The sequence below is a fragment of the Montipora foliosa genome, chromosome 6, assembly GCF_036669935.1.
Source record: "Montipora foliosa isolate CH-2021 chromosome 6, ASM3666993v2, whole genome shotgun sequence".
NCBI lineage: Eukaryota > Metazoa > Cnidaria > Anthozoa > Scleractinia > Acroporidae > Montipora > Montipora foliosa.
Window position 1 is genome coordinate 62328705 of NC_090874.1, and position 23950 is coordinate 62352654.

The 23950-nt window shown below is 40.0% G+C and overlaps 1 protein-coding gene and 1 long non-coding RNA gene across 2 annotated transcripts in view; both read left to right on the forward strand.

The window, feature by feature from the left end:
- LOC138008084 (uncharacterized) overlaps window positions 1–23950 on the forward strand; it is a 166966-nt gene that overhangs the window by 20609 nt on the left and 122407 nt on the right. The gene's annotated exons all lie outside the window — the stretch shown is intronic.
- LOC138006139 (uncharacterized) lies at window positions 803–13081 on the forward strand. Its single transcript, XR_011123852.1, has 4 exons — window positions 803–1370; window positions 9949–10490; window positions 12464–12572; window positions 12977–13081. It is a non-coding gene; the product is annotated as an uncharacterized lncRNA (long non-coding RNA).

Consider the following 23950-nt stretch of genomic DNA (forward strand, 5'->3'; position numbering starts at 1 on the left):
GAGACTAAATATTGATAAATTCCGATTTTATTGTGTTTCAAAGTAGTCAAGTTTTACAAATACTGCTGGGCTTTATAAACAAGGCGGGAAAAAAAAGGCGGGAATCGTGACGTCATTGAAAGATACGAAACTCACAATACGCCACTCGGGTCCCGGATGAAGTGGCGTATGGAATCTACGAGTGGTTTAGTTCCCAGTAAAACACTCTCCTCCATATAATAATTATTTATATTTCATTCTTTGGCTTAGTCATTTTAGAGTTGGCCCAGTTGTTCAAAGGCCGATAACGCTAATTCCAGGTTAAAAATTAACCGAGGAGTATTTTTCTCTACTCCCAACTTGAATGCTGTTCAACGCTGATATTCGGCAAGACTTTACATCAGAAGAAGTCAATCTTGAAAAACAAAAATAAGCAAAAGAAACTTTCACCAAAAAGTTGAAAACATGAAACAAAAGTTTACGCTAATCCTGGATTAAGTTAATCGGCTTTCGAGCAACCGGGCCCAGATCTAGATCTTTGTATAGGCGTTTCCTCAGTGTTCCATCTTCATAGCGCTTTACTTAGCGGAGTTATGGTTTATTGCCTTTTAGTAGTTCGAACCACGTTTCTACACATCTCGACGCGATTCTTCTCAATCAATCTTCGATTAATACCGTTTTAAGTTGTAATTTTTTGGGGATTATACTGGTTTCGATTAAATACATGAACTTCAGGTGTTTACACCTCGTCTTCTCCAACAACGCAGTTGAGACCCGGGGGGGCGGGCTTTCGCATTTGCTTGAACATCCGGTCAATTGGTCATCCGGTCTCTTGCCCGAGTATTTCGGAATAGGATTACAGGAAATAACCGATTTATCCGATTTATCTGTTTTCTTTTCTTATCTTTTTTGAGGGCCGATGCTCACTATCTTTTTTTCCCGAAATTAAACATTTGGACTCCACCCTGATATTTTGCAGCAGATGAAGATAGGGGAAAGCAACAATGTTGCTGCCGAAAGGGGTGGCCAGCTCAAATACTAAAATATGGTGGCTTACAAACAGTATGTAAAAATAAAAAATTAAAATTAAAAATTAAAAAAAACATAATTCGAAATTCTTGATTAGCTTCAGCGCTTTAAGTTCTGTTTTAGCAATTTCACTTAATAAAGGACTTTGCCTAAATCTGATCCTAGCTAATTAGCTTAAACACGATAGTTAGTTACGTAGTGCTTCAGTCGCTATTTCCGTTAATCGTTTCTTCAAAAACGATGACTTGGTTTCAATTTCGAGTTATTGTTCTTGCTACCTCGATAGCGGCTACAAGCTATCAAGTTTGTCATTGTTTTATGTTGGATTTATCGTCTACCGGTATATTAGGAGCAAGACCAAAGTAAGTCTTTTCTTTTCATTCTTTGGCTTAGCCATTTTAGAGTTCAGTTCTTTTACGTTAAGGCGTTTCCTCAGTGTTTCATCTTCATAGCGCATTATGATACTCAGTTGAGCTATGGTTTATTTTAAACATCGTTGAACAAAATTGACCGGATGTTGGCGCAAATCGTCTGCCCGGAGCTTTACATGCACCGTCTGTCATCTGGCTATCGCGAGAGTATTCATCCTGTATTCATCTTTCGGAAATTTTAGGGCGTTTCTGTCGAAAAGAAACACTTTGAAAGCCTTTTTATATCTTTGATTTTTGCTTGTTAAAATGGTCCGCCCCAAAGTTTAACCGATTAGGAAATTCTTGTGTTCCGAAGTCAACCCATTTGTCACAAGGAAAAAGTTTAAAATATTTAATTTTATTCCTGTCATATGACCTAACTGAGCAAGAACTCTGAGGAGAGTAATATCTGAAAGAAAGGATTATCACTGATGATTTTGGTAGTTTTGAGACCCATGAAGACAGCGTTCATGCTAAAGCTCGGAAGGACAACAAGGGCGGCTAATAGAACGTCATTCAATTATTTCAGGATAGAAAGTGTGAACCAACTTTTCAGAAATAAAATTGGTGTGAACACTGTGAAGGTTTGGAGAGAATTAGAAAGCACGCACCATTTCATAACCTCAACTCTGGTAAAGGCCAGGGCAGACGGCTTCCGTCAACATTTGCTTCAACATCCGTTCGATTTTTGTTGAATGATGTTGAATGATGTTGACTGCTGGGTTGGGGAAACGATTTCAACACATCATCAACATTTGATTCAACAAGCTTCACGAGAGGCCTGGTATTCAGTTACGGACATGGGTACGTCATTGAGAGATCGATTAGCACGCTCATACCCAACCATGTTAAAAGAGGAGGGCAAACGGCTTGAAAACAAAAGAAATGTTGAATGGTTGTTGAAGCAAAAGTTAAAGCATTTAAACTCATTTAACATCCATTCAACTTCGTTTCAACATGTTTCAAGTCTTAAAATTATTGATAATGCTACCTCTTTCTATCAACTTAAAATCAAAAAGAGCTTTAACGTTGTTCGGTTGAAAGAGAACAATAAATACTTTGGCGTGGCGCGTGGCGCCTTGTATCGCTTATTGAGTGATGCTTACAAAGGTCATGTCACAAAAACTGATAATCATGATAATTATGATAATCATATTATGGCAGTTTTTAGCAGAAATTTCTTTGAATGTCTGCAACCTGAGACTAATTCATTTCTGTTGTTCAGGATGCACATGTCTGGTTTACAGATTATGAAGTATTTCTCCCACAAGCATATATATAAATTGCATTTCTTGTTGACGTTTGAATGCGACTTCGCTTGCTTTACTTTGCGCCATTTGATGGTGTACGTAACTTTCTTATCTTTCAAGCTCCAAACGTGTTTGCTGAGTTCCGTTGCATGTTTGTAACGTTCGTTCTTGAATGAGCACATGTGGTTAATTTTTCTGTATCTTTGTTTAAATGTCGTGTCACATTGTCCGATCATGTGTATGTTTCCTTGGCAGTTGCAGTGGATATCTCAATTTGACAATTTTTTGTACTTTAAAAACTGCTAAAAATTGATTATCATGATGCTGGACTCAGTAACACTGGCGAGATTCGCAACAACAGGGACCAGTGGAGAGCAGCCATCCGTGATTCCCGAGTTGCTGTGAACCGCAACACACAGCAACAGATCTTATCAATTTTGTTTATTATCCAACCGGTTTACACACACAATAGGGGATTGTAACAAGATTGCTAAAGGAACTAGTTTTATATTAAGTGTTTACATGCTACAAATCAAGTTCATTTTCTGACAAGAGAAAATGAGGGGACACAGAGGGAGGCTCAGGGCGTTGGCCGGGATATGTCATGTCCACGAAAGTCATTTTTAGACGAGCGGAAGTCTTTGTCCTAGCGGAAGTCTGTCTTCCGAGACGTCCGCATGCAGTCGTGGCTCGCTCCCAGGTTCTCAGTGAAAAGGGAAAATGGCGGCGCAGCAAATTTCCCTTTCGTAAACGGTCGTTGCCATTTGAAACGGTCGATGCCATTTATAACGGTCGACTACACACTTCACTTCAAAGAAAATGAAAAGAAACAAACTAAGAAAAAATATTAACAAAAATTAAGACAAAAAAGGAAAAAAAGAAAACATTTATAAAAGAAAAACTGGAGGAAAAAAAGACTCGAACTCTAGTTCTTAGCCCTCACCCTAAACAGAACCCTACCCCCGAACCCTAACTCATATGACAAGCGAGACATAACTCGCAGTAACCGCAACCTTTTGAGTTCTTATACCTAATGAGTGTAATTCAGAGCTAAAAAATGGCATCAACCGTTTCAAATGGCAACGACCGTTCTGAGAAATGGCAACGACCGTTTACGAAAGGGAAATAAGCGGCGGCGCAGCTTATTTCCCTTGCCAATTCTATGTAAACTCTCATTGTACCCGAATTAAGAAGGCTGGTTTGGCCAGCCGAAATATAGTACACCACTAAAATCAAATCTACGTTGTATCGGCTCTTGCTTAAAATATTTATTTCCCCATTTGAAACGGTCGTTGCCATTAATTTTTGTTAATATTTTTTCTTAGTTTGTTTCTTTTAATTTTCTTTGAAGTGAAGTGTGTAGTCGACCGTTATAAATGGCATCAGCCGTTTCAAATAGCAACGACCGTTCTGAGAAATGGCAACGACCGTTTCAAATGGCAACGACCGTTTACGAAAGGGAAATTTGCGACGGCGCACGTGGAAGGCTGATGAACATTTATATTCATCATATTCTCCGTTTAATTCACTGATGTCAGCCAGCGAGTCATTCATGTCCACAGAAATAGTGGAGCTTATTTCCCAGCTGGAATTATCAGACCAGAAAAACCATTTTCCGCGTTTCTGAAAGTCACGGTTTTCATCGACAAATTCCACTTCGTCCGCTAAGGCATGAAATCTTTGCTTTTCTTTCAAACATCAGACCGAGGTTGACCTGCATGCGGACGTCTCGGAAGACAGACTTCCGCTAGAACAAAGACTTCCGCTCGTCTAAAAATAACTTTCGTTGACATGACATATTCCCAGGCTTGGACCGGGAGCCTCCCTCTCTGCCCCCTCATTCTCTCTTGTTTCTGAGTAACAAAATGCCCTTAGCAAGTGCTCTTGGTACCATGAAAAAGAAAATTGGCGGTAATCATGCGTTATTAAGAGATAAATTTGGAAAGGAACGCCATGCATAGCTTTGTAATTTAACCCTTTCACTGCCGAGGGCTTCCCCATTGACGAGTAAAATTGTCTGGCAAGTGTCAATTTGCATTTTTGGCGGTGACAGGGTTAAAGGTTTTCAAAAATACCGATGATTAATTACCTTTGAAAATGCGTGGTTACCTCCAATTTTCTTTTTGTTTTCAAAAACACTTGTTGAGGCCTGCTTTTCCCGCATATTCAGTAAACCGAGCAAAAATAATTTTGAATCGGTAGGCATTATTCTTAGCCTGCATAAAGGCCTGGGCAAACTGCTTCAACATTTGCTTCAATATCCGTTCGATTTTGTTCAACAGCGATGTTGATTGCTGGGGAGGGCAAACGGTTTCAACACATCATCGACATTTGATTTACCAAAGCTTCACCAGAGTCCTGGTTTTTGGTCGTTCTCAACGACAATGGAGGCAGAGACGAGAGACCCTGAGAGAACGACCAAAGCTCACTCTCATACTAAACAATGCTGAAAGAGGGGGGGGGGCAAACGACTTTACTCGGCTCCATTCAACATTCGAGACAACAAAAGAAATGTTGAATGATTAGTGAAGCAAATTTTAAACGCTTTTAAACTCATACAACGTTAATTCAACTTGTTTCAACACGGTTGATATGGGTGGGGGCAAACGATTTCATCATCGCCGTTCAACCCATCCTCAGTCTACCTCTGAAATGACGATTATCGACAGAATTTCCTGATTATGGGAAATGAATATCTAGTTTAAAATCCAAACCCCCATGCATGAACTCGCAGGATTCGGACCTGAGGCCCGTTTCTCAAAAGTCCCGAAACTTTACGGGCTATTTTCGGGTGTCACAATTGCCTCTGTATCTCAAGAACGGTGAGGATTTAAGTCGACAAACTCCACAGTCAGTTCGCTTTTTGTTATCTTCAAAACATGTTAAAAGATCGGCTTTCCTTGACAAGCGGTTGGTAGGTTCACAAATGGCTTTTCGGGCCCGAAAAGTTTTCGAGAAACGGGAATGTTCGCTCGATAACCCTCGGCACCAGGGCCCGGTTGTTCGAACCCGATTAACGTAATCCAGGATTAGCGTTATCATTCGTTTCATGCTTTCAACTTTTTGGTAAAAATTTCTTTTGCTTATTTTTGTTTTTCAAGATCGACTTCTTATAATGTAAAGTTTTGCCGAATATTAGTGTTGAACAGCATTTGGGAGTATAGAAAAACTCCTTCGTTAATTATTTTTAATCTGGGATTAGTGTGGGGAGGGAGTGTGGCCGAGTGGTTAGGGCCCGTGCCTTGAGATCCGGAGATCCCGCGATCAAGACCGCGGTCTGACCACTCATTAAAATAGCTACCTGGTTTGCCTACCGCCAGTTGGGATTATTAACAATTGTATATATTTAATGCTCGGAGATATTAGCTATTAGCCACTCCGACAATAAACAAAGTGATTATTATTATTAAATGGCTTGTGAACAGCCGGGCCAGACTCGCAAAATGCCAGAACATTAATTTTTTTTAATATGTCAGTACATTTCTTTTCTTTCGAATGCCGCTGCAAACGTGTCTTATCACCCGCTAAGAAACAACTTTAAACAGGAGAATATGTCGGTTACCAAACCTCAAGAAAAAGCTAACCATTTTAAAATCAAGCACTAGACTTAACTACTATGCACGTGCGTTGAGCATGTCAAAAGTGTCAGTATGCTCACGCTGTAAAAAAGAAATCCAGTTAGTTAACCATCATCTGAGGATGAACTTTCGTCAGTGACGGCATGTAGAAATTAATTCGTTTCGTTTGTTTAATGTTGCCAATTCCGGTTTGGTGATAATGAAAAGCTTCTCCGTCGTGCATAGGTTGCATCGCTTTGTCAGATTGGAGTAGGGTTTCTCATTAGCCAGGATCTTCCATTTAATGGTGAAGCGTTGTTATTTCCTTTTAAGCTACCAGATGTGTTTGCTAAGCTATGTGTTTGTCGTTCTTGCGCGTTTCGTTGTTGAAAGACACCTGATGGTTTCTGAACCTAGCTTTGAATTCCGTGGCTGTAAGACCTATACAGGTTTCGCTTTTGCTGGCAGACGTCACCTGGGCTTGGTAAACGACTTCTTTAAAGAGGCAATTTCCTTCCAAGGGGCATTGTTCCTTCTTCCTACAGGTGCATGCTCTTTCAGCTTGGTCTTGTGTCGGTTGTGCCGAGTTCTTAAAGACAGTTTGGTTGTGTCCCTCTATAATTTGTTGTACGTTCGGCATGCAACTGTAGCTCAGTTTGAGAGTGTTTCTGTTGAAGATTTTCCTCAATTTGTGGCCAGCGGGGAAGCATTTATCGATTAGGCCTAGAAACTCTCTTCCTATCTTAGTCTTGACGTTCTTGTTGTACGGCGGATTGAACCAGATAATTTTCCGTGATCGATTACGTCTTTGGGATCGTTCCCTTTGCGGTGGTTTAAATTCCGGTTTGTATGTGTACCCACTCTTGTACATCACATCCTGATACGGGGTTGCAGCTTCGTTAAACACGGCTTCGTCGGATGAAATCTCTGAGAGCCGTTTGTTAACTGATTCCGGTATATTTCTGATAATGTTGAGAATATGGTTTGATTTGCTATGCACATAGAGTGGGGTGTTTAATGGTTTGGAGTATGGCTTGAATTTTTCCGTGTTCACGGCAACATCCAGGAAGTCGACGATTTTTTTTTTTTTTGCTTCGATGGTGATTTTGCTAATTTCGAACAGACAACAATAAACCGATGCCTACAACTTCCCGCACCCTACAAACAACTCATCGACAACATCAACAGAAAAACAACACACTGATTTACTCTATCACAGTACTGCCCAACGTATTCTACGATACACGTACAGATCTTAGACCCATAGACGGATCGAAACACACCAATCACTGTTTAGTCTTCCCAGCCAATTACATCTAGGTTCAACTGACAGTCGACCAATAATGTGACCAATGACATCTACGACCGGAGTTCTTATAGTACCTACTGACGTTACACAAATCACTTGACTCTGACGATAACTTCCGCATAGGTTGTCAAAATGTCAGTCAATGTCATCTCAAACAGTTATAGTTAGAAGATAATTGGTACAACTGTTACTCAGTTGATCTTTAGTGGTTAAGTGGATTAACACGGTTCTTTCAAAGAGGGGGCTCCGGGTTCAAATCCTGTCCAGGAATGCCACATCAGCTAGCCAATAGGGAGACACTTCCTACCTTCGATCGTGCCTTACAGCTGCAATAGATTTGTCTTTCAAGTACAGTCGAACCTCCACTAACGGACACTTCCCGAATGCGGACACCAAATCGCGGTCCCAGCGATTTCGCCTGTAGAACACTACATATTTCACCTCCCGTAAGCGGACACGGACACCTATTCGGGGTCCACAGGGTCTAAAATATCCTCCCCTAAGCGGACAGTAAACAATATCAAGACACTTTCTAAGGAATTAATTCGGACGGTTCGATTTTAATGGTTTAATCGCACACTGTCTTATACAAAACATAGTCATTTCGATTACAGTTAGCATTTTTTTTTTCATTACAGTACATCAAAGATTTCCTTTTTTTAACTTTTTTTCAAGCCAGTCGCACGGAAATTTGTTTCCTTGAAATTTAAACTTGCAAGGCAATGCCATACCATATCCTGCTCCTCTGCTTATCCCGCTTTCCCGTACCGCGCCCTTCAGGACATTCGTCACCCAATCTCAAACATATCCTAATGAACAAATGGCATCTTATACAAAACCAGCATTTTCAAAGACAAATCTTTAAAACCCCTCCTCTAATTTGATATAGAAAAGGGACGTCTTTGAATGATGTACTTGTTAGAGCAAACTGAGCTCTGAGGTTGTTTGAATTACCTATCTTGACAAATGAGGGTCGTGTTTGGCTTGTCTAGACCTTGACAACTACAAGTTGTCTTAATTAAAAGCTTTAAAAGACTTGTTGTGATGTATTATATGTCCTCTATTCCAACCTTTTTTTTTAACCTCCCATAAGCGGACACCAGGGTTTTTGATAGTTTTGTAAAGCTGAAAGCACCCGTCGTCACAATTTAGGGGCCGCAAGGAGCCTTGGGACAGCCGAAGGCGCGAAGTTACCTAGGGGGATCTGGGGGCATGTCCGCCTAGGAAAATTTCAAAATAGAACACTCAGAAACGCTTTTTCAAGTGTTTCTGGAACCCCAGTTCCCAGGCAAGGCTGGAGTTCACTTAAATTAAGCAAGCAAAAAAATATATGTAATAAGCTTAATCATTTAATCAGAATTGCTAAAGAAGGTAATATCGTGCAGGGAAAAATAGAACTGCATGGCCAAATCTAATACCAAACGCACATGGCGATTAATAAATGAAGTTTAATTAATAATTAAACAACAGACATGGTGCAGAAAAATATGTCGTGCAACTTTAAGATTATCAACTGCGTCAAAAATCTGTATGATCCAAGCCAAAACCGACTCAAAACATTTTTTTTATCAGTTTTTTTACAAACACCAGCCCCAATTTAGCTAATAATATTCCACCGTCTTCAAAATCTCATCGTTCCTTTTTGTTAGAGAATTTTACAAATTCAATATTTTTTGACACAGCATCTGAACAAGAAATCATTGAGATTTGTCTCAGTGTTAGCTCTGGAACTGCTGCAGGACATGACCATGCTTCTATTGTCTTAGTTAAGGATTGTGCTCATTTCATCTGCCGCCCCTCAACTCATATTTGGGAGCTTTAGCAACAACAACGGGAACGGCAACGAGAACGTCATCACAAAACATAAATTCTCATTATTGTAATCACTTCACGACTATTCCAAGTTTTTTAATGTGAGAAAGGTATGGCAGTCCCTCAGAAATGAAAACGTTATGAGCGGCGCTTTATTTAGGGGAGAAAATGAAAAATTATCTTCAAATGCTGACGTCCTTCATAAAACCTCAAATTTGATGATTTCACGTTGTTGTTTTGCTGACGACCGCGAAGAAATAGACAAAAATGAAAAACGCACGTGCCGAGCGTGCAAAGCTATTGTCCTTGGCCACTAAATATGCAAATTTGTGACGTTCTCGTTGACGTCGCCGTTGTCGTTGCTAAAGCTGCCTATTATTAATCAATCTGTCTATGAATTGTTCCTGATCAACTGGAAATGGCTCGTGTTCTACATATATTTAAATCTGGTGATAAGTCATATTTTTCTAAGTATAGATCTGTTTCTGTTGTTGTTGTTGTTTCCTTCCTCACGACGTTAACCTCTTGCTGTTTCCGCAGCCTGTCAGCCTTCAAGCCCCATGATTAGTGACAAAAAATAACTGACAATCACTTTTTTACAGGTTTTCACAATGAATGCACTGTATCTGCGACATAGATCTTATGATTTAAGGGAGCCACAGGGAGAGTCTCGCACACCCTTCTTTCAACGTTGTGTTTGTGGATTGGGCCACGCCATTAATGACATCACTCGACAACTTTTCTTTTCTTTCCGTCTTGTCTTCTTTATGAAAGTGCTTGGTCTCTCTCCAAAAATTTCCGGCTGGTTGATTCTTGAAAAACAGCTGGTTCACGCTGTCGCGTCGCCCGTTTGTGCGATCTTGGTGGAGAGAATTCGAGTTCCATTTTTGTCCCGAAGGCTTGGAAAAAGAAAGTCTTGGCATTTGTGCTCGACGATTTTGGAAGCAGTATTCGTCCCGCTATTTTTCACTCCTTTCTACTTTTGTCAAAATTCGGACAGTGGACAAGGGCGGATGATGATATAATTTGGAATATTGAATGTTATTTTGGGTGTCGCCGGCAGCTTATTGGATATTTCTCATTTGTCTCTTATTCCGTTTATTGCGAAAAATCAAATGGAAGCCGGGGAATTGAGCGCATGGAGGTTTGTACATAATCCTTGTCCTTTATATACGAGTTCATTTGCAATGTGACTGGTTGTTAAGGCATCCTGCTAGTATATAGGAACATGCATTCATGTTGTCGGTCAAATCCGGTCTTAAGACCTCCACACACTCGAGTTATCAGCCGTGCAAAGTTTCAATCGTGAAATTGGCGTTTTGAGCGCTAAAGTTTAAGCGTGCCATCGACGCAGAATATTCAACATGCTGAATAATTTTTGGCACGAGTAAACATTTCTTCTAAGTTTGCACGCGTGCAAGCCATCGCTATACCACCTTTCACCAAAAAGCATGTGTAGTATTGGAGATACGACGAATGAGTATGTCCTTACAACGTAAGGTGTCCCGAATAAAAAATCGAGAATTACTTAAAAAATAGTTCCAAGAAATGACGGAGAAACCTGTGCGTGTGCTTATTGTGCATGTGCTTATTTGGTCTTCTGGACAACATTGCTTCAGCTACTAAATCACTACTTGCCGCCGTATTAATTCGTCGTATCTCCAATACTACGCATGCGTCTTGGTGTATGATGGTAAGGTGAAAGCTTTTCACGCGCACACACTTGGAGGAAATGTTCACTCATGCCAAAATTTATTCAACATGTTGACATTTCGGCGGGGATGGCATGCGTGGACATCAGCGCTCAAAATGCCACCGCACTCTAGGGGAACTTGCTTCCGCCAACATTCACGAGTGAAACTTTGATAGCTGATAGCTGTAGCGTGAAGCGGGTTTCGGGTGGAATCCATTTTTACCTAGGTTGAATATGCGTTCTATCTGGTTTAAAGCAGCTATCACCCTCCAAACAAGGACTGAAAACACCTATACGTTGCCTCAAGCTCTGTCTTACGCATCTCAACACAACCTTTTAATGTTTGGTATCATCTTATCGGTTTATGTATTTCTACACTTATTTCTTCAGTCTCAACATTACAACATAGTAAGGGAACAAAGAGTTGTTTTATGCACTTATTTGTACTTGAACTCGGACCCCGGCTGCAGATCCTGTGTCCTCACCATTACACTACAACGACGAACATTACTGTTGCATAATAAGTCAATTATATCCATGTAAAATAATCAAAACTAATCCTGACCTGACCCTAATTTTTCTCTAGGCTTAATTTAGGCTCCAAAAAAAGTTTCTTCAATTCATCGGAGTGCATATTCTACCTAGGTAAAATGAGGATGATTAATTTAACCTAGGTAAGAACGGATTCAACATGAGAAAGGATTTTACGGGCAACATAACTACATACTTAATTAACCTTCCCCCATTGGGGCTTTTTATGGCCAATAAAACACAATAACCGAGACGGCAGAACAGAAAATGGCAATGACAACAGCTCTTAAGGAAGGTGCCTACTATTTTTATTGCTCATACGTTCTGCGGATCTCAAGATACTCGAATTTCCTATCGGTGATGCTTACCAATACAGGGATATTTTTGCGCGGTTTAAAACTATCCGGAGACAGTAGATCTCACTAAGTACACTTGGTATCCAAAAAGAAAATTGGGTGGTAACCATGCACTTTTGAGAGATAATTTAGCTTTAATTTTGAGAAAGAGCGCCATACATTGCTTTGTATTATATTATTCATGAATTATCTTTGAAAAATACGTGGTTACCTACAATATTCTTTTTGGATTTCAATAACACTTGTTAAGATCTACATTTCATGCATAGTCATAAACCGGGGTAAAAATATCTTTAATTAGTAGGCACCCTCCTTAAGAATTTAATCAGTGATCAGAATGGGTCTTGAACCCGGGATCTCCGGATGCCGAGGCAGGCGCTCTAACTGCTTCCCCAAGGAGCCCCCAGGTGGAGCAAACACATGGACTAATCTATCAACCCCTGGGAGGTCGGAATCCGCTTCCCGCACTTGATAATCATGACCAAATCACAAATTTTAATTTAAAGTGGTAATCAAACGTGCAATTTCCCATTTTAGGACTGCTTTTACCTACTTGAGTGGTATTTCGACTTGTGTTGTGGCTTGGATAATATTTGGTCTGGACTCCAAAAGTCAAATTTCTAAAAACAGTTCCGAGGATTTCATGGTAAAGTACTTGGTGTTAAATTTTTATCATACTTTACTGAAGCGATGGACATTTTATTAACGTTTTGATGGTTGTGTGAATGGCGCAGCAGTAGATTGCGGTCAGAATTCCTACTATTTCTACTTTGTGGCTTCCTTTGCGCTCCTCGGTGTTACATTTTGTAACAGTTCAAGGACTTCTTTTTTATTTAACTCCGGTGCGAAGCGATCTTAGCCAGCCGCAATGGTTTCCTCAACGAAATGGTTTTAGCTCCGTTTTAGTTTTAAGCCAACGTGTACGCTTACCATATTTGTAAATTATGGTAAAGTAGCTCCTATCCCATGATGGCTAAGCCAATAAAAAGTCTTTAATATTAATTGCATTATCCAATGATCGAATTTTTAATAATATCCCTTATTCTTCAGGTAATGACTGCAATATTGGTAGCATTAGGCGTTTTTCTTGCAATGATATTTCATGTTGGGACTAAAGAGCCTCTTGGCACGACCCTACAAACGGGAAATTCCGTGGTAAGTTTGAGCCTAGTCTGTACCTTACTCTAGCTGTTTTCGCTTGAAAATCTACTGCTACATTTCACTGAATCCGTTTTCTCGCCTAGTTAGTGAAGCAGAACGCCTATCATGCGCACGGATTACTGGAAGAAAACAATGAACTCTTTGAGGCAAATGCCAGGATCCATAGCATAGTGACAACTTTAGTCTCAGTCAATGGAGGCCCACTTTTAAAATCTTCAAGATGATGCTACGGGCATTTAATATGCCATTGCATGTGAGATTGTTGGTTCTGAACAATCTCCTAAAATTATTGATTCAGAAGGGATTTCAGTTTTGCCTTCTACATATCTTCCGAAAACCGATGTTTTATTGAGTACTGAGTCCTTAATTATTAAAGTGCGTACTCTAAGACTGAAACAATGAACACTAAACATGGTCATTACCAAGACTGAACCTTTGTGGTTGTGTTTTGAGAAAGCAGTTGTTCGTGGATCTCGGTAAAAATAGTGGTAAACGAGCGCTTGCGGACACTCATTGACATTTGGTTTAATTCCTATTGTGAATCGCATTTTCCTTCCTTCTTAGAGTCTTACATCTTTCACTCCCTCGACTGCTCATGGAGAATTGATGACTCGTCTTTCACCAGGTTGGGTATCTAATTGTATAAACTAGTACATTTACTTGATTTCAAGAAAGTCACAAACAGGTCATTTGGAAAGAGCTTGTTGGACAAAGTTAAATCGTGAAGTTAAAAAAAAAATGTTTAAAAAAGTTAATTGAAAACCTTAAACAATCATCCAATGTTACTTTGTTTGTCTAAGTAAGGTATACGACCCACTCAGTGTAAATTTGTTGCCTTAACAGAGCAGATCTGGTTCAAGTCTCTTCCACTATTCCTCTCGTTTAAAAAACAGTTTCGAGATAAGCTTTACCAGCTTTATTGCATGGGCTCCTTGTCGGTCTACCTAATTTGATTCAATATCCCATTCAAGGTCGCTTGCACCAGTTTCAACAATTCTGAGGGAATTTTTGTTGTTAGAACAATTAACTCTACAACATTGGTTCACGTAACGGCAAGGTTATCGCACCATATGAAACACCAATCCTTGCTTTTATCGCTCAAATCTTTAAAATGATGATTTAAGATAGGAGCGTTTAAAGACAAAAAATATAGCGTATTTCTAGATAGCTCTGTTGTTGCCATGGCAATCAACTACGCCACATAAATAAGTGCATCTTGTTAAGCATTCATTGGTGTTTGGAGTGGCACCATGACACTCTCTATACGTGTAACAGTGGTTGCCACGTGAAGCGTGGTATATGTTTTTGTCCGTGTGCTCTCCTTCACAATGGCCGCTACGATTCATTAAATGTTGTGTTCACGAGTGATCCTTATCGTGTTCTTCACTCTCCATGCGAATCAATCAACATATCACACGTTAATTTCACAAGACATATTAAGATAACGTGGATTACGAGGGTCAATCCTCAGTAATTCATGAGTGAATCGTTCTAGTAAGATAGTCACTCGGAATTGTCGAAACTAGTGTGAGCCACCTTAATATTTAATCACGAGACCATCAAAAGCGGCCGAACCATACAGAGACCAGTCCAGTAGCACTTAGACCTTGAATTTCACTCACTGATGAGTCTTCCTTGCTGAATTACAGGATTAAATACTGCGACCAGTAGTGAGCGAGATTGTCCATCGCGCAGAACTTATTGTGTTAGATGGACGGCCATCAGTGACCAGAAGGAAGAGCCAGCGTCAGCAAAGAAGGCCGCTGTTCCGAAAGAAAATCTTTCATCAAGCAATGTTAACTGCGCTAGTGTTGACAACAGAGGTTTTTCTGGTAGTATGAGTGCGCTGAATTCAGGTGCTCATTCGGATGACAAAAACGTCGACAAAGTTCCAGCACCCATCAATCTCCCAGCTGTTTCATTGGAAACCAAAGGTGTTCCTTTACCCGAGAATAACGCAAAAATTAGTCCTTTTATTGTTTCACGGGGCAGCGAATCCGCTCTTCCACCACGAACTCATGCCAATAGGATTATACAAGAGTGGCTTATTGATCCGCGCTTATACATGGCAAGTATGGGTTTATTTGGGTGACAGCCAATGAAACTTCAGAATTGAGGTCATACGTATTCCTCTGTCGTGAAAGCCAAATAAAGTTCACATGTTACATATTAGTTAATTACAGAATAACCATTCTGATATTGAGATTAAGCCTACTACATTATGTTGATAAATATGATAATTTATGCACAGTGCCGGCAAGGCATATGTGGTATGAACCCAAGATGCAGCGTGGTGTACGTTCTGTGCATGTGGTCTCCTTCATAATGGCCGCTGCGATTCATTAAATGTTGTGTTTACGAGTTATCCTTGTCGTGTTCTTCACTATCCACGCGAGCCAAGCAACAAACCACATATTAATTTCACAAGTCATCTCAAGAGAACAAGAAGTAATTATAAGAGAGCGAATCCTCCATAATTGACCCTATTCCGATGAAAATTATTTGAAATCATCTTTAATTAATACGTTCTGTGTCATAATGCGTGGCTATTGGTCGCTTGCTATGAAAGTGGATCGCGCAGTCATGGGATCAACAGATCAACCTTTGCAGCCGGGGCGCAATCTAAAAATAAATTTCAAATAATTACCATAGGACATTAGGTTTTACAATCTAATCATATATTCTTTTCAGCTACAATCGCAGGGGATTATATCAACGCAGAGATCTTGTTAAAATTATTTCTATCACTTAAAGTAGGGTTGGCGAGGCTTAAAATCGCACGAAATATAACAGCGCTCAACAACAGTTCATGGCACTAATAACAATATAAACATGAAAAAATGTCCATTCTGATCAACCTCGTTCCCAGGGTCTCTCTTCTCAGCCTCCTTTGTTGAATTTCATATGTAGTACATAAAATACCTTGCCGATGCTCGTTTGACCACAAATCTAATGCGTGCTGATTTCCTCAACCGCAATGATAACAAGGCCTACATTTCCTCCCCCCCTTAACACATATGTGGCTTACCTCCCAGATTTTGGGAGGCACGTGACCAGCCTGAACCAGGGTCTTCCTCCTCAACGACAAAGGAGTCAAAGAAGAGAGACCCTGGGAACAAGGTTGCATTCTGATTGGCTAAGAGAAATGCAATTTTAAGGTAACACAGTACACAAAGGAAGTAATTGCAATTGTTGTGTAGTCACTCTGCAGTGAAACGAAAACAAAATAATTCCTAACTTAGTATAAATAAGAAAACATCAGTAAGATAGGATGGGGGCATTCTCGTTTATTGATCAGACATAAATAGCGCCAGGATAGTTATTGGAACACAATAAATGTAAGAAACAAAACCACGGAAAGTTACTAAAACAAATCTACATACCAGCAGAAAACTGTCTAACACTTTTTTTTTTAATGCAAAAAAGTAAAAACCCAAGGATTCTGATTTGTCAACCATCAAAGAAAGTCACAGATAGCCAATCAAATGCGACCCGTGGATGACCCAAATTCGAGCGATACTTCTGAATTGCGATAAGCTATATCGTTTTTTTTCATGTATATTATGAATAAGAAATCACATGATTTTTATCGTGAAACCTGGAATAAATGAGCACTCGTAAATTTTTCAAATACTATAAATTGGCCTCGTGCAATTTTGTTCATCTTTGAGAAAATTTACTCGTGCTTATTTATTCTAAATTGGCTGCACTTGAAATCATGTGATTACCAATACTGAAACAAATGAAACCGGTGGCTTATACAACAAAAACTAACAGCACTTCTTTTTACAGCCCAAGACAACACTGAAGCTCAATGCCTCTCCCCTTTTATGATTATGCTTCAGGTTGCCGTCGTGTATTCCTGTACAAGGGCCTTACAAAATCACGCCTACTCTTATCTGCCGTTTTTCTTCATTTACACACTTGCCCTTAGTAAGGTGTGTACGGATGTCAAATGGCTGTATCAATCTGCCATTTTATTATTTAATTTTTTTTTTTTCACAAACTCGTTAATAATTCACGAGCCTAACAGCCTATCAAAACATCGCTAAAACGTCACGTGTATGAGCTTTATATTCTGATAAAACATTCCTCGTTAGTATACTTTATATAAAGAATACCAATAAGGCATAGCTTGTTTTTCTTGTATGCTAATATTCACCTCTCACAAATAGAAACCATTGTTTTGAGTCCAGAGGGACACGCTCGGTGTGTGTAATGTTTTTTAAGCCGTTCAAAAAACTCGCAGCACGTGTTAAACCCCGATAAAACACTGCTGCTCATTTTCTAAACATTACTTTAAAAATAGTCAATTTTCGGCCATAGGCCACGAAGAAGAAACGGTCATTTAAGTCAGATACGATATCGCCAGTGACTGCTCTTCGTCCAGCTGTGCGCACTATCGCTTAACTTTTAGAAAACTCTCTAAAATTTAAGGCCAACTATGCAAAATCTTTTTTTTTTTTTCAAAATTTTGTAATTTTACAAATATTATTTACTATATAAAAATTCCGAGTTTATTGGAAACAGTTGAGTGTAAAACCACAATTGTATCTTTTTTTCGGTTTTCAGGAATCCATTGCTTATCTGCCGCTCATTATGTTAATCAGTGCCACTGTATCTTCTATATTTTCAAAGAAGTTTCTTGGGATAATTGGAAACAAGGTAAGGTAGATTAGATAAGGTTACTAGGTAAGATTAGGGACAGAAAAGAACACAAACAGAAGTCCATAGCCTATAAGTCCACAAATCTCGATTTGCGATCTGCGATCTGTCTGTCTGTTTGAATTTCAGCATAATCCATTTTTAGAACGGCTACTGCTAGATTTTTTGCGGGAAAAAGGTGGCGGTATTGTATTCCTTGCAGAATTCAAAATATTCCATTAAGCACGAGCAATCCCTCCTGCGACTGCTTGGTTGCAAACCAACAGAAGCGTTGCGGTCATCATGCCCAATCTGATTGGCCATAATCTGGCGAGACCCGTATTCTAATAAACCTTAGAGAGTTTAAGCAAAGACGATGGCTACGGCTACGGCTACGGCAACGCCACCAAGCAAGAATATTATTGGTTCACAAAGGAAAATACTCGTGCTGCACGTGCAACACGAATTTCTGTGCATTTCTCTGCCGTACTCCGCAAAAGAACAACGTGAAATCACCACACTTTAGGCTTTGACGACAACGTGAGCATATCAAAAAATGAATCAGTCCTTTTTGGTTTTGACTTTAACACCGTCCGTACCCATTCAGTTACAGGATAGTTCGCCTCGAAATACTTGGACTGACGTTTTCGTTGTCGTAGCCGTCGTCTTTACTTAAACTCCCTCTTTTTGCAGATACGGCGGCCATTTTGATTTCTATTGTTTAAAATAGCTATTATGGGATGCCCAGGGGGCAAATACATATTAATCTTCCCCCTGAACATCCCTACCCTGGGTGCTAGAGGAGTTTTTTTTCATGGTCGAAGAGAACGCTCAGCGATTTCAAATCATCGGTCGAGGACGAAAAAAAAAAAGCCTCTGGTTGCACGACCCCAGAACCTGCATATTGCAAATTTCTTTTGCGATCACAACACCAAGAACCCATGAAAACGGTCCTGTACAGGGATACCATTCAACATGACTACAATCTCCGTTCAGGACGTACCCGCGCACCGGTGGCTCAGTTGGTTGAGCATCGGGTTGCCATGCGGGAGGTGGTGAGTTTGACTCCGGTCGGACCAACACTCAGGGTCTTAACATAACTGAGGAGAACGTGCTGCCTTTGTAATTACATCCGCAAATGATTAAGACTTTCAAGCCTTCTCGGATAAGGACTATAAACCGTAGGCCCGGTCCAACAACCCTTTAATGTTCACAACCCAGTGGGACGTAAAAGAACCCACACGCTATTCGTAAAGAATAGGGAATGGAGCATGGAGCATGGAGCTGTTGTGCCGGTGAGGCCTCATTTCATTCATTCATGTGCTGGGTGAGATCACTTGAATGGACTGATAGTGGCTGCCAGCGATGCCTATATATGCTGATGTCCGATGTCACCCATAAATCACTTGCTTTTAAAGCGCATTTGAATATGTTAATAGAAAATGTGCTATATAAATTCATTACCATCACCATTACCATTGACCCCTAAACTAAACACGAAGAGATTTAGCGAGTTTGTAACAATCAAATTCAGTAATTGTGTTATGTAGTATGATATTTAATGTGTAGCTTATGCGATATAACTACTGTTATCCGCGATCTCCTGTCATTGTAGTTGAGTTGCTTGCTTGCTTGCCTGGTTGCCTGGTTGCCTGGTTGCCTGCTTGCCTGCTTGCTTGCTACAAGCCGGCGTTCTCATGCGCGAATCGATGAGCAAAATAACTTAACTACAACTGATTAAAATGGATCTTTTCACGTTGTCAAAGCCGTTGCAGTGCGTGAAGGCACTGAAGCAGCACACGGACCATCGAAACAGTTTGGCCTTTTCTTCTCGGGCCGAAGTCAGGCAACGCTACTTGTCGCAACAGCTGTTGAGAACCGGTTTTTCGATTTGTCCATTCAGTAACTCCCTCGAACATAATGTCCAATCAGCCAACAAGGACAAATTCTGTCCCAATTTGATGACATGGAAATGTGGTTCTGGGGTCGTGCGACCGGATCTAGAGGAATTTTTTTTTGTCCTTGACGGTTGATTTGGAATCGCTGAGCGTTCTCTCAGACCTTGAAAAAAAAAATTCTTCTGGCACCCAAGGTAGAGCATCCCATAATGGCTCTCCGAACAATAGAAATCAAAATGGCTGCCGTGTCTGCAAAAAGATTCATTAAAAAATAGAATGTGGTTCAGCGTTGTCTGTACTCTTGTCGACAACGCGGGATATTCGTCATCACAATGACCAAAATGCTGTAGACTCACGATGCGACAACGCCGGATATTCGTCATCACAATGACCAAAATGACTTACGATGCGCAGCTTTCATACTGTACGATACTCATTGAATCCATATTAAAATCGAGTCAAAGTGCTCACTCAGATACTTGTTGGTTTCCAGTCGAAAATCGTTGCACTGTATCGTAGATATTACCGTTCAATACCTCGGATACATTTTTTACCGAACATGGTTATGTTGGTGTTATGTTTATTGTTTGTAATATCCAAACTGGTAGTACTAAAATAACAATAAAAGAAAATATAGAAATAAAAATGGATTATGAACTAATCAATTGAAACCACGACCCGCGGAAAGTAGCGAGGAATGTAACATTTGTACAGTGTTACATTTTAAACCTTCTTCAGTCCCTCCTGGACAGTCTGCCATGGCCCCGGTGTTACGCAACGCTGAAAAACGCGATAGCTGCCATAGAGTTTTCAAGACGTATATTTACCAAAAAAATGCAAATTACGGCAATTGCGAGCACTGTAAGACCACAAATGCAGACCCAAAACAGTTGAAGTTGGAACGTTTTTCCTAACTCGGACCCAGGCCCACTCTGGCAAGGTTAGTGCTACAAGGCCCCACGAAAAGTCGCCGCCAATTTGAACAAAATTGTCACTGCCCCAGATAAGTAAAATTTTACAAAGCTCAATTCTAATTCTACCGCCATGTCCTCGTTACTTCCCCGCTACGTCCCGGGGTCTGGCGACCGTGGTTTCAATTGCCTAGTGCATTAGTGAGGTGCGTTCCATTTATTGGGAGCTTTAGCAACCACAACGGCGACGGCAACGAGAACGTCACAAATTTGCATATTCAGTGGGCAAAAACAATAGCTTTGCACGCCCCGCACGTGCGTTTTTCATATTTGTCCATTTCTTTGCCGTCGTCAGCAAAGCAACAACGTGAAATAACCACCGGCCACTCCTCTGCCAGTGCTTTGGTTGTGCTGTTGCTCCACTGCATTGATGCGCTTCGAGGAAAGAGGTACAAGAATTTTTTTTAGGGTAAATTCGTATTTTTTTTTAATCTGAACACCGTCAGGGAGTTTTCTTCATATCCACGAAGTGAAGCAACAGAGCTTTGCATTGATCATCGCTCCAGTCAAGAGTCAAACAAGTGAAAATCAATTTTTATTCCTCTTGAGTAATCTGGGTGTCAGTTTTCTTTTTTCTAATAACAAAGAGGACAACATTTCCCAGTCTCTGCTGTTTCCACATAAATGCAAAGTAATATTCTATGTTTGGGCAACAAATTCTCTAAGCAGTTTTCCTTCGAACACATTTACTGAAGTCTTCTCAAAAACTTGTAGAACATAATGGCGACTTTGCCCAAGCGATGTGTATATAGACCTTATTTTCTTTAAACTGCCTGGGTAACCTAATTTTCTCGTTACTTCAGTTATAGATAATCTTTAACCTTTTTTAACAGCTCCTCGACCAGTGAAGATTCAGAAAGTTCCTAGTCTTCTGAACAAAGGTGAAGATCCTAACCAGTTGAATAATTTAGCTGTTAACAAAGACGTCGGCAAAAATTGCAAGCGCTAGAGAGACAATGGGTCGAACCTACATTGAACAACTCCACGCGGAGATTTTCTGGGGATCCAACGACGTTAAATGCACACCTTCAATCGACAGGCATTGCGTGCAGTGGAACAACTTTAATATCTGAAAATTTCGCCAAAGCTGAAATTCATGCAACCAGATGGCTATGATAAGCAGTGCGAATTTCCATAAGAAAAACAAGCAGTCGCTTACGGTGGGCCTTTAAAACCAGAAGAAGCAGCAAGCGGCGCGATCAAACCTTTAGAATCCTACGAAATTTTCATGCAGCATATTCTCATAGCGCGGGAAAATTTTATAGGCTATGACTGGCTTTCTACTTGTCATTAAATGGTGGCAAAAGGGGCGAGGTATCACGCGATTACCTTAGACACTCAACTGACTTAAGAGCGCTTTACAAATGCAAAAATCTCGCCCCATTTTCTCCCATAGGAAGCAAGTACATATCATTCAGCTGTGACTTGTTCACACGCACTTGACGGTGCTGGTAAAGACGTTGCTCGCAGATTATGTGCGTTTTTTGTTATTGGTCAGTGATAGAGCCTAATCCCAAAAAAGCGAATAGCGCGATAAAAGAATCGCAAATTTTCCCAGAGTGAGAGCGGTTTTTTTCTTGGTTTTTATTCGTTTACCGAATCAAGTCAATCACTAATTAAGTGCAGGACTATGTCCAAAAATGCAAGTCCAATTTTTACATCCAACACGAAGTGTCCCTGTAAGTCTAAGCATTTCCTACCTATTTCTAACGAAGGAGGTTGGCGTTATTTTGAAGTCTGGGTAAATGGAGGCAGTACGGCAAAGTGAATAGGACGCTTGGCTTGAGTTGCGGAGTTCCCGGGTTCAAGCCTCGTTCTGACCACTGGTTGAATTTGTTCCCGGTAATCCGTAGTTCAACTTCTCGGCCGTAGTTGTAAATAGCTAAATGCTTTGCCTCCAACCAGTTGGGATTCTTAACAGTTGTTGTTGTTGTGTTCTGTCGTTTTGTTGATTGAATTTCATTGGCCCTATGAAAAGCCCCTATGGAGATTGGTCAATTATTGAATAATTGTACAATGCAGCAGTTTATCCTTACTTGAGAAGAAGCATTTGGGGGACATTTTGTGACGTATTTCTGTATTGCGAGACATGAGTGATATTGAAGTTGAGGACACTTCGTGACGCTTATTGATTTGAGCGTGCATCCAATTGTTTGCAACTGTATGTACGTACATGTAAGTGTAACAAGGCAACCGAGTCTTCTTTTTAAGCCACATTGAAAACCAATAGATCATGAATATACATTTACATGTGCAAACGAAACTGAGTTGATTTAAAATGTCATTTCTTTTTCAGAGGCCTAGTGATTAAGGACACTGTTCGACTATTACTCGCTAAAACGTCACTTTCCATATTGGAAGACAAAACTTGGTCAAGACATTGAACTGATTCAGTTTGTCCCTTGTAACTCTGACTGGGTTAACCACAAACGGCCCTGAAAGTTCTACATATCAAGCCTAAGATTGTGTTAAGAATGAACATTTTTTAGTCACGCCATTTCTCCATTGTAACTTTCCCTAACTTTGTTGTAACCTATTACGAATAAAAGGAATAAAATTGATTGAATGAAATCTTCACTGTATTTGTCAGTTATTGCAGTTCGTGAAACCTATGCTGTATAACCATCTTTATTACATAGACAGCTAAGGGAGTGTTTTACTGGAAATTATGCCACTCATGAAATTCATACGAAACTACAACCGGGACCCGAGTGGCGTATTTTCCATATCTTCCGTCGCGGCAATAAAAAGGATATTGATGACGTCACAGTTATTGTTTATTGTTACACATCAAACTCTGAAGAATACATGAGAACAGCCAAAGCCGGAGGCTTAAATGGCATATGGTCAGCAAAGATAATTTGAAAAATTTGCATGAATAGAAGAAGGCTTTAGCTAAAATACTTATACAACTAAATCTAACTACTTAATTTACAAACACACAGGATAATATAATTAAATAAATTGCATAAACAAGTACTCCTAGTAGAATTGTTTCAAATAACAGGAAACAAAACAAAACAAAACAGTCCACAAAGTTTACAATTTAGTCCCGGGGGACTTGATCAGACTATAGAATTAAAGGAAATGAGTTCAATTTTCGATTTTCAATGTACTAACTCAGCATTCAGAAAATGCAGTCTCAACTTTTTTTTAAAGTTACTTAATGTAAGGCTGTTGCGCACTGTTAACGGAATATCATTCCAAATAACAGGAGCCTGCCAGGTGATAGCAAATTGATACTTGTGGTTGGTTTTATGAAGATTAAAACGTGAACGAGTCAAATAATCGTGATATTCATGGTTAAAATGAAGGATTGAGGAAACAGGAGTAGGCAGAATATTGTTAAA